Consider the following 15,000-nt stretch of genomic DNA (forward strand, 5'->3'; position numbering starts at 1 on the left):
TAAAAGTTGTAGATCTTGAAAAGTTGAACAACTTTCATGTTGGGCACTTTTCCATTTGAGCTTTGGTTTAAAAGTTATTGCTTGTTTACAGAAAGCTCCCTGGAACTTTTGGAAATTGCAAAATCGCCCTTATGACCATCTCCCCCTCTCTGCTCTGCTTCTCGCCGCCGGCCACCGACAGCGCCGCCCGCCGACGCCTTCCCGGCTTTCCCGGCCATCAATTCGCCGTGCGCTGGCTCCCACGCGTCGCCGGCGAGCTCCTCCCCCTCCTGTTGCCTCGCGCTGGAGCCCCCACCCCTCGCCACGCGCCCCCGCCGAGCCCAGAACCTCCCCGGCGGCCGCCACCGCGACGCCGCCGTGGAGAGCCCAAACCCGAGGCCCAGCTCTCGATCTTTCGCGCGCCTGAGCACTACAAGAAGCCCCGCGCTCTATTCCCCTCCTCTTTTCGCCAGTTCCCTAACCCCACGCCCCAGAACGCCGCCGCCGCTCACCCCGAACGCCGGCGAGCTTCACCCCGCCGCAGAGCCGCCACCCCAGACCCGCTCCACCCCTACAGCCCCCACCTTTAGCACCGCCTCGACCTCGCGCAGCTCCCAGGCCACTTCCCCTCGCCTGAACCTCACCGGAGCACCCTCGCCGTCGCTTGCCTCCGCCGCCGACCCGCCCTGCTCCGCCGTGCCGCCGCTTCTGAGCCCCTCCGCGCAACCCTAGGCCACCCAGAGGTGCGCCTTGCACCCGTGAAGCTCACGCACCCCACCAATCTCGCCGCCGGTGAGCCCCTCGCCGGGAAACGGCCGGTCAACCGCCGCCTCCCCTCTCTGACCCGGCCCAGGGACCTCGGGTTGAAAGGAAAGAAAACCCAGGGGGTTATTTGCATAGGTCTAGACTCAGATGAATAGTGCCAGTAGGGGCTGCTTTGTAATATTTTCAGTGAACTTTGAAATTCTGGATCAATTCATAGAAAATTCGTAAAATAGCAAATCTTGATGTTTTGGAATCCTTTTGAAGAGCTCTATGCAGTAGAACCATAATATGTTAGGCTTTAGTTGCAAGTTTTTGCTGTATAAATGGTTTTGTGTCACTAGATAAAGAAATACTAGATGTTTAATCTTTTTCTTATCTGGTGCTTGAAAGCTGATATTGCTATGAAAGTTTGGTGGTAGTTTACTTATGTAGCACTAGCTTTGCTATAAAAATTTCATGGTCAGTTCTCTTGTGTAGCTATTTATTTGTTTTAATCTTTGTTTAGTACACTTTATTTATGGTAAATAGTTTCTCTTTGTAATAAATCATGATTTTATTTTGACATGTTCTTTTTGAGTAGTTTAGTTTGTCCAGGAAGTTTAAGCTTCAGTTCATGGCTAGATCAGTAGTTAAAATTGATTTTTGTTAAACTGATGTCTGTTTTGTTTATTTTCTCAGAATAAATTCTATGTATACAAAATCATGAAAAATTCACAGTAGCTAGATCATCCCTGTGTAGATCTCATGTTAAATTTTGAGCTTCTGATCTTCTTTAGTTTGACCTGTGTAATTCTTGCTTGTTCTAGATGTTATCGTAGTAAATGATTTGTTGTGTTTAAATGGTTAAATGTCTTGGCATGATTTTTACAGGGTAGATTACTTTGTTCACGTTCTGTTTAGTGTAATTTTGGTAGATTTTATTACTATTTGTACTCTGATTTGTTAATTTATTTACAAACCATGACTTACTTGTATAGGAAAATCACCACCACTCATTTTGTGAAGTTAGTTAACTTCTTTTGTGCTGTTGATCATGATGCCTTGTGTAGTTAAATTTGTTATTTAACTACTCTATAAACGATTACCCATGTTTGTTTTTAATGTTGTTCTTGCATTGCATATAGACACGACTGCCTTATCGGACGGGACGTACGAGCTGATCCCGGAATCTGACGGAGGTGATCTCGAAACTCAAGTGAACACTGCGGAACTAACTGAAGCCCCGAACCAAAGTTCGGAAGAGCCTAGCGCTGAAATAGTTAGCAATTACCGAGAAGGCAAGCCCCGGACATAACCTATATTTCAAATTATTATCATTTACTGTTGTTACTTACTTGTGCATTTACAGTTCTTAGGGTTTGAATTGAAACCCTAGATGCATGATCCTAGGAACCTATGTACTGAACACTAAACCTGAGTTCGACTATCTGCTAAGCTAATAGGAACGGTAAAAGTCGAGTGATTGCCTGTCACTCGCGAGTTTTATAGGAATTGCTTGTTTACTTCTGTTATCAATATAAGGACGACGGACGGGGTTGTGTTCGATATTATGTCCTATGTGAGACCCCGTCTGTGTTGATGAACTTGCTAAGGTCGCGGTGTGTGGTAGTGCTGGTTAAGTTTTTGAAAGTACTAGTCACATGCCGTAAATATGGTACGCGGCAAGCCTAGTAGCCGATTGGACCGGGGAGTGGATATACCTCCCACTCTCTCAGTAGGGATAGGTTTTATTATATGTTGCGCAACACTACGACTTCTAGGGACAAGGTTCGGCCTTGGAGCCCTGTAGTCGGGGAGAGTGGCACTATCCACAAGCCAGAAAGAAAGGTTAACGGTTGTTTGGGAATGACCCGACGGTATTCCAGACGTGTGTGCTAGGTTACCCTTGCAAGGTTGAATTTCGATTCAGAATCGTCCGCCTCTCACGATGAAATGAGACTGCTTGATCTCTTTGCCACACAGAGTAATAAGAGCAACAATATTCTTATTAATCTTGATGCTTGCTTAGAAGTTCCACCATGTTTGGTTAGTAGTTGCTTACATAGAATGGTTAATCAACTAGAATCTTGAAGCTAAAACTTGAAAGTAAGGACCTACTCTTTATTGCTTTTCAGCAAAGGAAAACCAGAGCCTTACAAAGCCTTGCATAGTCTAGCTAAGGTGGGCTACTTATACCCGTTGTCGGTTAAGTCTTGCTGAGTATTAGAATACTCAGCCTTGCTGTTGAAACCCTTTTTCAGGTATGAGTTTTGAGGATCAGATCGCTAGCTTGACCTATCCTTGCGCTTTGCCTCCTGGCTGGTCCGTAGAATGGGATACGTCTTCGGCCGGCAATGACTATGACGAGTGATACCAGGCTTGGGCTAGCTCGGTATACCTTTGCGACGTGTTGTAGTTATCGTGTTTTATCTTCCGCTGTTTAAACTCTAATTCTACACTTATGTTTTGTATAACTGTTTTACTTAAGTTGGTTTTGTAATAATCTTTTGAACTGGTTTGTAATCTTTAATATGCCTGTGTTGTAAAATTGTGGTTGTAATATCTCTGGACTCGCCTTCGTGCGGGGTATGCTTGTTCGATCCGAGAATCGGTGGTTGTATCGGGACGTTACCCGACAGACCAAAAATTGTTCCGTTTGAAGTGCGTTTAAGCTAATGTTGCCTTTATGGTGATGGTTTATGCACTTGAGCCGGGATAATTTAGGCGGTTCTGCCACAATAACGAACAATATTCATCCCACCTTCAACCAAACTCGGTCGAGTAGGGACAAGCCATACTCACAAGCAACTCTTAATTCTTGTAACGACGCACCTACGTGAGGTAAGATGGTAAGGATCCTCAGTCAGCTGAGGGAGTCTGACCTTCCCGTCGGTGATGCGAGCCGAACGCTGCCCTCAAGCAGTGGCTTACTTGAGGTGCTTCCAATATACCGACTATTAGTTGACTATATTGGAAGTAAAGTGTGCTCAGTCAGCTGAGGGAGTCTGACCTTCCCGTCGGCGATGCGAACCGAACGCTGTGCTCAAGCAGTGACCTACTTGAGCTGCTGCCAATATACCGACTTCGATCGACTATATTGGGAGTAAAGAAACTTGTGAATACGCCTCTGAGTAGCGTATGCTAACGTTGGCCATACGGCGGAAATTGTATGGCTGCCGCTTCTATAGTGAGCGGTAATGTTTGGGGACGCTTTCATGGGTGCTGGCATGAAAGGTTCATTGGATATATATATATGTTCTGTCAATCTTATGCAGGTACGCTAACCACGATTCGATAAGATAAGAACGGTTAGAATGTATCGACTAGCTATATAGGGAGAGCCGTATTTATGTATGCCACCGTGCTAACCACGTAAGCCCAACGATAGTTGGCAATTGTTTATCTTGTGAGAAACGAACAGGACGTGCATGCATATCTAGTTAATGTTTGATTTGTTCCTAGTACTTGAAGTTGCTACATGAGCTTGTTAAGGAATTTTTAGTATGAATCCTTATAAGATAAGTGTTAGTGTGCTTAAAACATGAGTGAGTGAAACTCTGATGTTAGTAGCATATTAGTAAAATGCTTAGGTTTCCTTAGATGAAAAAAAATATATGGTTTCGAGTCATGCCTTCCTCCTAAGCCCATCTTGTTGTTATAAGGATCTTTTCATTCCTTAGAATCTCAAATGATGAACCAGTACCGATTGTGGTTTATTATTCTTTGAGTTTGGAATCATATCATCTTGTGAATTAGAATCACATTTGTTTTACCGCAGTCTTCTTAAAGCTTTATTTGAGAAGTCTTGAGATAATTGTATTACTCACATTTGAATCTTTTTTGATTCAGATGGCGACTTGTTCCCAGATCTTTTGGGATGAGGAGGGAAATGCTCATACCGATTGTCTGTACTGGGAGGGTTTTCCGAGGATTCTTTGGGATTCACTTCGTATTTTCCGCTACCCAGATCCACCCCAGTACACGGGACGCCAGTTTTCGGAGGATGGAATTAAGAAGAACAGAGTTAAGATGATCATTCCTCAGCACCCCACCTTGGAGTGGCCACCGATTGAGATTGAGGTGATTGGGTATCGTCTTGTGGATGCGTTTGAGAAAGCAGCTCTCAACGCTATCACCACTTTTTGTGAGCACCACCCCGAGGAGGTAGCAGCATATCCTATTGGTTTGTTTCCAGCAGTCCGTACTGGCGATGCAGAGTGGCTGTTCAGGGTCACACACTTTGGGCACTTGATTGGAGATGTAGCGGATGAGACTATCGAGGCAGTAGTCAGATATATGAATGCCCAGTCTCACTACCAGATACTTCAGCAGCGACACATGGACCAGGTGATAGACTTGGCCCAGAGTTTTCAGCGAGGTCTTCGTCTGAAGGATATTCAGATTGGGGGACTTCAGGATGCCGTTGCTGGGAGGGACACTGCTATTGCACAGTTTGAGCATCAGGCTATGGAGTATGGTGCTGAGATAGAGCAGCGCAACACAGTTATCGGATTTCTTCAGGCGCAGGTGAATGAGCTGCAAGCAGATTGGGCTGATGCTTTAGCACATGTTGGTATGCTCCAGGAGCAACTAGATGCCCCAGCTGAGCCTGCAGCAGCAGAGGAGGACCCAGAGGAGATTGAGGGAGTATCTGACTTAGATTCAGAGCACGCACTTGCTGAGCCTAACCCTCAGCCGGACGACTCTTCTTCCGGCAGTGCCTCTTCTGTGGGCAACCTCGACGACTTCTAGGCGTCTTAGACTTGTCCTAGATAGTTGTGTTCTCTTGTTGTAGCATATGTATATAGGGAAGATGTTATTGTAAAATAGCCTTAGGGAGGAGTACCACTTGTTGTATTATATGTGGTAAGGTTAAGGGATGTTAGGTTGTAAGAACAAGGCTGCTTTGGATGTAATATAAGTAGCGACTACCAGTTTGGAAATAATAATCTTCTACTTAGCAAATCTCTTTATTTGTGCATTTTTCACGCCCTTTGATGAATACAAGAGGTTGCAAATTTTTGTGGCATATGTGTTCATCAAATGTTAGCATGTTGAATCTGTGAGACTAAATTTTAGTCCAACCCCTTCTATGATCTCTGTTGTTTAGCAACATAGCACATAGCGATGAAGAGCGAATTGATAGATTATTTCCTTTACCCTTTGCTCTCAGCATTGAGTCTTTATACGATGGAGCATGAAGCTATCTAGCAGCTGACCAGTTTTGATTTTTGTGGGTTGCACATTTATGTGTTGTGCACATTGTGCTACACCGCATCTAGTTACATTTTTGCTGATGTTGTTTTATCCAAATGTATGATCATTGCATGTACCATTGATTTTGGAAGCGAGAAATATGTATCTAATGGATGTCTTCCATGATTACAGATGGTTGGTCATACACGCGGAACGCCTGATGGCTTTGGTTGTGAAACTGGCAGTGGATCTCAGCAACCACCGCCACCCCCATCAAATCTGGCCGAGTTAATGGCCATGCAAACAGAGTTGCTTCGCCAGCTTGTCCAAGGGCAACAAAATCAGCCACGACAACAGTATGGAGGAAGAGAGGCACAACCAGCGGGTTACCAGGAATTCTTTGGTACCCAACCTCCACTGTTCAGCAAAGCTGATGACCCATTGGATGCCGATGCTTGGCTCCGTACAATCAATTCCAAGTTTGCTTTATTAGCAGTACCATGTGTTGATGCAAACAAGGCTCCCTTTGCCGCCCAACAGCTTCGTGGTCCTACCCGTATATGGTGGGATAATTATTGTGAAATGCAGCCTGCTGAACATATCATATCTTGGGAGGAATTCAGAACTGCATTCAGATCACATCATATTCCGGAAGGACTAATTGAAAGAAAGTTGAATGAATTCTTGGCTCTAGATCAGGGAACCCGCACTGTTCTTCAATATGCACAGACCTTCAATCATCTGTGCCAATATGCGGGCCATCATGCTGATACTGATGCCAAGAAACGTGATCGTTTCCGTCGTGGCCTCAATACTAAGCTCAAAGAACGTTTAAACTTGGTTCAACCCAATACCTATAATGAGCTGGTTAATATGGCCATTACACAGGAAGATTGTATTGCTGCACATCGTGCTGAGAAAAAGCGGAAGGCACCAACGGGACCCTCGAGTGCCCAGTCACCGAGGTATCGCCTGGTGCAAAATACTCCACCTAGGCCTCCACAAAGAAATGCCCCAGTGGGTAGGTTTGTCTTTAGGCCGCCTCAGCAACAAGGAGGATTCAGACCTCCAGTGCCTCAGCAACAGCAACAGCAGCAGTTTAGCCCAAGGCCGAATGCCCCACAGTTCAATAGTGGGAATAGTAATAATCGATGTTTCAACTGCGGCAGTGCTTCTCATTTTGCCAAGAATTGTCCACAACCCAGAAGGAATAATCCAGGGCAAAACTCTAATCAGAACAACAACAACAACAACAACAACAATAAGGGCAAGAGGCAAATGGTGCAAGTCCGGCAAGGGCGAGTTAATTTTACTACTCTTGCAGACCTTCCAGCAGGAGCACCAGTAATGACGGGTACTTTCTCTATCCACAATAAACCCGCAGTCATATTATTTGATTCTGGTGCAACGCATAGTTTTATAAGTGCCAAATTTGGAGCAAGAATAGGATTGGATTTTTGTCATACTAAGGGATCTTTTATGATAACAACCCCTGGTGGGAAGATAGCTTCCAATCAAATCACTAGATGTGTGCCAATTAAGCTGGGTAGCAAATTGATAAAGACAGACTTGATCTTGCTAAATTTAGAAGGCATGGATGTTATTCTAGGCGTGAATTGGATGACTACACATAAAGTGCTATTAGATATCTCTTCCCGGGCTGTCGAGATAGATTCACCACATCAAGGAGCCACCATACTCTATCTACCCCAACGAGAGTATATTAACTCTTGTGCTTATGCCGCAAAAGGAATTAAACTTGAAGATATCCCTATTGTGTGGGAGTATGCGGATGTATTTCCAGATGATTTACCTGGAATGCCTCCTGATAGAGACATCGAGTTTGTTATCGAACTTCAACCCGGTACCGCCCCTATTTCTAAGAGGTCGTACCGAATGCCTCCAAATGAATTAGCAGAATTGAAAGTCCAACTCCAAGACCTTCTTGACAAAGGTTTTATACGTCCCAGTTCTTCACCCTGGGGATGTCCAGCCCTGTTTGTGAAGAAGAAAGACAATAGTTTGAGGCTATGTGTTGATTATCGACCACTCAATGCGGTTACTATTAAAAACAAGTATCCTCTTCCCCGCATTGATATTCTGTTTGATCAGTTAGCTGGAGCTAAGGTTTTCTCTAAGATTGATCTTCGTTCTGGCTACCATCAAATAAAGATCAAGCCTTGTGATATTCCAAAGACTGCTTTCTCTACCAGATATGGACTATATGAATATTTGGTTATGTCTTTTGGTCTTACCAACGCCCCAGCATATTTTATGTACTTGATGAATTCAGTCTTCATGCCGGAGCTGGATAAATTCGTCGTGGTTTTCATTGACGATATCTTGATCTACTCCAAGAATGAAAAAGATCATGCTGAACATTTGCGTATCGTTCTCCAACGATTACGAGATCATCATCTTTATGCCAAATTCTCCAAGTGTGAATTTTGGTTGGACAGTGTGAAATTCTTAGGTCACACTATCTCCAGTGATGGTATATCTGTTGATCCAACTAAAGTACAAGAAGTGATGGATTGGGAATCTCCTATTTCAGTTCATCAAATTCGCAGTTTTCTTGGTTTAGCTGGATATTATCGTCGATTCATTACTGATTTCTCCAGAATAGCCAAGCCTATGACGGAGTTATTGAAGAAGGGAGTGAAGTTCGTTTGGAATGATAAGTGTGAAGAAGCTTTCCAAACTCTTAAAGCAAGATTAACTACCGCTCCAGTATTGTCTACACCGGACAGTACTAAACCTTTTGATGTCTATTGTGATGCGTCGGGTACGGGACTTGGTTGTGTGCTTATGCAGGACAACCGGGTTATTTCTTATGCATCAAGAGCTCTCCGGGATCATGAGAAGAATTATCCGACCCATGATCTGGAATTAGCAGCTGTTATTCACGCTCTTAAGATGTGGAGACATCATCTTATGGGAACTCACTGTAATATTTACACTGACCATAAGAGCCTCAAATATATCTTTACTCAAGCTGATCTCAACATGAGGCAGAGACGCTGGCTAGAGTTGATAAAGGATTATGATCTAGAAGTGCACTATCATCCAGGAAAGGCTAATGTGGTTGCGGATGCACTCAGCCGCAAGTCACAATGCCACTGTCTATCTGTAGAACCATTCAATGAAACTCTATGCCAGGAAATGATGAAGTTAAACCTAGAAATGGTACCTCAAAGAAGTTTGAACCATATATCCCTTGAGCCTACACTTCATGACAGTATCATCATGGGACAATTACATGATGAGGGTATCAAGGTCATCAAGGAAAAGTTATCACAGGGAGAAGCAAAGTATAAATGTTTCAGAGTGGATCATAGGGGAGTTCTGTGGTTTGAATCCCGACTGGTAGTACCTAAGGATCATCAGCTTAGAAAGCAAATCCTTGATGAAGCACATCTTTTGAAATTTTCGATTCATCCCGGTGGTACCAAGATGTACCATGATCTCAAACAAAATTTCTGGTGGACTCGAATGAAAAGAGAGATCGCCAGATATGTTTCTGAGTGTGATGTCTGTCAAAGAGTTAAAGCTAGTCACTTGAAAGTAGCTGGTACTCTCCAACCTTTATCTATTCCATCCTGGAAATGGGAGGACATCAGTATGGATTTTATCGTTGGTTTACCCACTACTCCTCATAAGCATGATTCTGTTTGGGTAATCGTTGATAGACTCACCAAGACCGCTCATTTTATTCCTGTACATACCACTTATTCTGCCAAGAGGTACGCAGAGATCTATCTCGATCAGATTGTTCGTTTACATGGAATTCCAAAGACGATTATTTCTGATCGTGGGCCTCAGTTTATAGCACGTTTCTGGGAGCAAATGCAGGAATCCCTTGGAACAAAATTGATTCGTAGTTCGGCTTATCATCCACAAACAGATGGGCAAACTGAACGAATCAATCAAATCCTTGAAGACATGTTGAGGGCATGTGTTATTCAATATGGCAAGAATTGGGTTAAGTGCCTAGCACTGGCAGAGTTTTCATACAATAATAGCTATCAATCCAGCTTGCAAATGGCACCATTTGAAGCATTATACGGTCGAAGGTGTCGAACTCCTTTGAATTGGTCACAAGCTGGAGAACGCAAAATTTTTGGGCCAGATTTAGTTTCGGAGGCAGAGGAGCAAGTCAGAATTATCCAGGTTAATCTTAAAGCAGCTCAATCAAGACAGAAAAGTTATGCAGACAAAAGGAGAGATCCTTTACAATTCGAGGTAGGAGACTTTGTATATTTGCGAGTATCTCCTACTAAAGGTGTTCAACGCTTTGGCTTAAAAGGGAAATTAGCACCCCGATACATCGGACCATTTGAAATTATCGAAACTTGTGGACCCGTTGCCTACCGACTCAGTCTTCCATCTCAGTTGGCCGCTGTTCATAATGTCTTCCATGTCTCACAACTTCGGAAGTGCACCAGGGTACCTACTGAAATCCTTGAACCACAAGATATCGAAATTGAATCCGATCTATCTTATACGGAGTATCCAATCAAGATTCTTGACACAAAAGAAAGAAGTACTAGAAGGGAGAAAGTTAAAATGTACAAAATCCAGTGGAATCAGCATACTGTAGAAGAAGCTACTTGGGAAACTGAAAATTTTCTTCAAAGAAACTTTCCCGACTTTCTTAGAACCAATCCAGGTACCAATTCTTTGCACCCTTTTCTTCCTGTAATCTCGGGACGAGATTCCTGTTAGGGGGGAAGGCTGTAACACCCCGGGTGTTTGCACAGTAATTAAATAAGTGTCTGCACAGTAATGGTGTAGGTTGGTTTTGCATCATGTGCTTGAAATGCGTAAAAAGGATCTTTTTGTAATTATGAAAGGTTATATGTGTAATTATAATTTTATGCAAGGTCCTTTTTGCAGTTGTGTTGAATGGATTGTGTAATTATAGTTTTAGTGGAGGGTGTTTATGCAAAATTTCAGTGCATTTAATGCATGGTAGTCATTTTTGCTTAAAGGTCTACATTTGAAGTGAAATTGCTTTGAAAAAGACAAAATTCCTGGAATTCAAAAATCCTTCAACGATTTTAATTTTAACTCTTGAATCTTTGGTCAAATAAATTTTTGCACAACATAAAAGTTGTAGATCTTGAAAAGTTGAACAACTTTCATGTTGGGCACTTTTCCATTTGAGCTTTGGTTTAAAAGTTATTGCTTGTTTACAGAAAGCTCCCTGGAACTTTTGGAAATTGCAAAATCGCCCTTATGACCATCTCCCCCTCTCTGCTCTGCTTCTCGCCGCCGGCCACCGACAGCGCCGCCCGCCGACGCCTTCCCGGCTTTCCCGGCCATCAATTCGCCGTGCGCTGGCTCCCACGCGTCGCCGGCGAGCTCCTCCCCCTCCTGTTGCCTCGCGCTGGAGCCCCCACCCCTCGCCACGCGCCCCCGCCGAGCCCAGAACCTCCCCGGCGGCCGCCACCGCGACGCCGCCGTGGAGAGCCCAAACCCGAGGCCCAGCTCTCGATCTTTCGCGCGCCTGAGCACTACAAGAAGCCCCGCGCTCTATTCCCCTCCTCTTTTCGCCAGTTCCCTAACCCCACGCCCCAGAACGCCGCCGCCGCTCACCCCGAACGCCGGCGAGCTTCACCCCGCCGCAGAGCCGCCACCCCAGACCCGCTCCACCCCTACAGCCCCCACCTTTAGCACCGCCTCGACCTCGCGCAGCTCCCAGGCCACTTCCCCTCGCCTGAATCTCACCGGAGCACCCTCGCCGTCGCTTGCCTCCGCCGCCGACCCGCCCTGCTCCGCCGTGCCGCCGCTTCTGAGCCCCTCCGCGCAACCCTAGGCCACCCAGAGGTGCGCCTTGCACCCGTGAAGCTCACGCACCCCTCCCCTCTCGCCGCCGGTGAGCCCCTCGCCGGGAAACGGCCGGTCAACCGCCGCCTCCCCTCTCTGACCCGGCCCAGGGACCTCGGGTTGAAAGGAAAGAAAACCCAGGGGGTTATTTGCATAGGTCTAGACTCAGATGAATAGTGCCAGTAGGGGCTGCTTTGTAATATTTTCAGTGAACTTTGAAATTCTGGATCAATTCATAGAAAATTCGTAAAATAGCAAATCTTGATGTTTTGGAATCCTTTTGAAGATCTCTATGCAGTAGAACCATAATATGTTAGGCTTTAGTTGCAAGTTTTTGCTGTATAAATGGTTTTGTGTCACTAGATAAAGAAATACTAGATGTTTAATCTTTTTCTTATCTGGTGCTTGAAAGCTGATATTGCTATGAAATTTTGGTGGTAGTTTACTTATGTAGCACTAGCTTTGCTATAAAAATTTCATGGTCAGTTCTCTTGTGTAGCTATTTATTTGTTTTAATCTTTGTTTAGTACACTTTATTTATGGTAAATAGTTTCTGTTTGTAATAAATCATGATTTTATTTTGACATGTTCTTTTTGAGTAGTTTAGTTCGTCCAGGAAGTTTAAGCTTCAGTTCATGGCTAGATCAGTAGTTAAAATTGATTTTTGTTAAACTGATGTCTGTTTTGTTTATTTTCTCAGAATAAATTCTATGTATACAAAATCATGAAAAATTCACAGTAGCTAGATCATCCCTGTGTAGATCTCATGTTAAATTTTGAGCTTCTGATCTTCTTTAGTTTGACCTGTGTAATTCTTGCTTGTTCTAGATGTTATCGTAGTAAATGATTTGTTGTGTTTAAATGGTTAAATGTCTTGGCATGATTTTTACAGGGTAGATTACTTTGTTCACGTTCTGTTTAGTGTAATTTTGGTAGATTTTATTACTATTTGTACTCTGATTTGTTAATTTATTTACAAACCATGACTTACTTGTATAGGAAAATCACCACCACTCATTTTGTGAAGTTAGTTAACTTCTTTTGTGCTGTTGATCATGATGCCTTGTGTAGTTAAATTTGTTATTTAACTACTCTATAAACGATTACCCATGTTTGTTTTTAATGTTGTTCTTGCATTGCATATAGACACGACTGCCTTATCGGACGGGACGTACGAGCTGATCCCGGAATCTGACGGAGGTGATCTCGAAACTCAAGTGAACACTGCGGAACTAACTGAAGCCCCGAACCAAAGTTCGGAAGAGCCTAGCGCTGAAATAGTTAGCAATTACCGAGAAGGCAAGCCCCGGACATAACCTATATTTCAAATTATTATCATTTACTGTTGTTACTTACTTGTGCATTTACAGTTCTTAGGGTTTGAATTGAAACCCTAGATGCATGATCCTAGGAACCTATGTACTGAACACTAAACCTGAGTTCGACTATCTGCTAAGCTAATAGGAACGGTAAAAGTCGAGTGATTGCCTGTCACTCGCGAGTTTTATAGGAATTGCTTGTTTACTTCTGTTATCAATATAAGGACGACGGACGGGGTTGTGTTCGATATTATGTCCTATGTGAGACCCCGTCTGTGTTGATGAACTTGCTAAGGTCGCGGTGTGTGGTAGTGCTGGTTAAGTTTTTGAAAGTACTAGTCACATGCCGTAAATATGGTACGCGGCAAGCCTAGTAGCCGATTGGACCGGGGAGTGGATATACCTCCCACTCTCTCAGTAGGGATAGGTTTTATTATATGTTGCGCAACACTACGACTTCTAGGGACAAGGTTCGGCCTTGGAGCCCTGTAGTCGGGGAGAGTGGCACTATCCACAAGCCGGAAAGAAAGGTTAACGGTTGTTTGGGAATGACCCGACGGTATTCCAGACGTGTGTGCTAGGTTACCCTTGCAAGGTTGAATTTCGATTCAGAATCGTCCGCCTCTCACGATGAAATGAGACTGCTTGATCTCTTTGCCACACAGAGTAATAAGAGCAACAATATTCTTATTAATCTTGATGCTTGCTTAGAAGTTCCACCATGTTTGGTTAGTAGTTGCTTACATAGAATGGTTAATCAACTAGAATCTTGAAGCTAAAACTTGAAAGTAAGGACCTACTCTTTATTGCTTTTCAGCAAAGGAAAACCAGAGCCTTACAAAGCCTTGCATAGTCTAGCTAAGGTGGGCTACTTATACCCGTTGTCGGTTAAGTCTTGCTGAGTATTAGAATACTCAGCCTTGCTGTTGAAACCCTTTTTCAGGTATGAGTTTTGAGGATCAGATCGCTAGCTTGACCTATCCTTGCGCTTTGCCTCCTGGCTGGTCCGTAGAATGGGATACGTCTTCGGCCGGCAATGACTATGACGAGTGATACCAGGCTTGGGCTAGCTCGGTATACCTTTGCGACGTGTTGTAGTTATCGTGTTTTATCTTCCGCTGTTTAAACTCTAATTCTACACTTATGTTTTGTATAACTGTTTTACTTAAGTTGGTTTTGTAATAATCTTTTGAACTGGTTTGTAATCTTTAATATGCCTGTGTTGTAAAATTGTGGTTGTAATATCTCTGGACTCGCCTTCGTGCGGGGTATGCTTGTTCGATCCGAGAATCGGTGGTTGTATCGGGACGTTACCCGACAGACCAAAAATTGTTCCGTTTGAAGTGCGTTTAAGCTAATGTTGCCTTTATGGTGATGGTTTACGCACTTGAGCCGGGATAATTTAGGCGGTTCTGCCACAATAACGAACAATATTCATCCCACCTTCAACCAAACTCGGTCGAGTAGGGACAAGCCTTAGCGAACCGGTGCAAATTTCAGAGGCTCAGGGAATGAGTTCAAAGACATGTGACCGAAGCGTCGGAATCCCCAAGCCCGAACGCAGGAAACGAGAGCAAGCCATCGCCGAGGCCAGTCTACGAGTCCCCCTTGCACGAACTTGAGAAATGAGTTCAAAGCCACATGACCGTACGTCGGAATCCCTGAGCAACTGAAATCCATCCCGGCTTACCTTGGCAAGCCCCTAAACGACCTTGTCTGTTGGTGCAGTGCTTCGAGTCTTGGGAAATGAGTTCAAAGACATATGACCAAAGCATCGGAATCCCCAAGGCCGAACGCAGGAAACGAGAGCAGGCCATCGCCGAGACCAGTCTACGAGCCCCCCTTGCCCGAACTTGAGAAATGAGTTCAAAGCCACATGACCGTACGTCGGAATCCCCAAGAACACGAAGCCCACACCGGCTAACCGAAGTTT

This window comes from Panicum virgatum, unplaced genomic scaffold (assembly GCF_016808335.1).
Source record: "Panicum virgatum strain AP13 unplaced genomic scaffold, P.virgatum_v5 scaffold_199, whole genome shotgun sequence".
Classification (NCBI taxonomy): Eukaryota; Viridiplantae; Streptophyta; class Magnoliopsida; order Poales; family Poaceae; genus Panicum; species Panicum virgatum.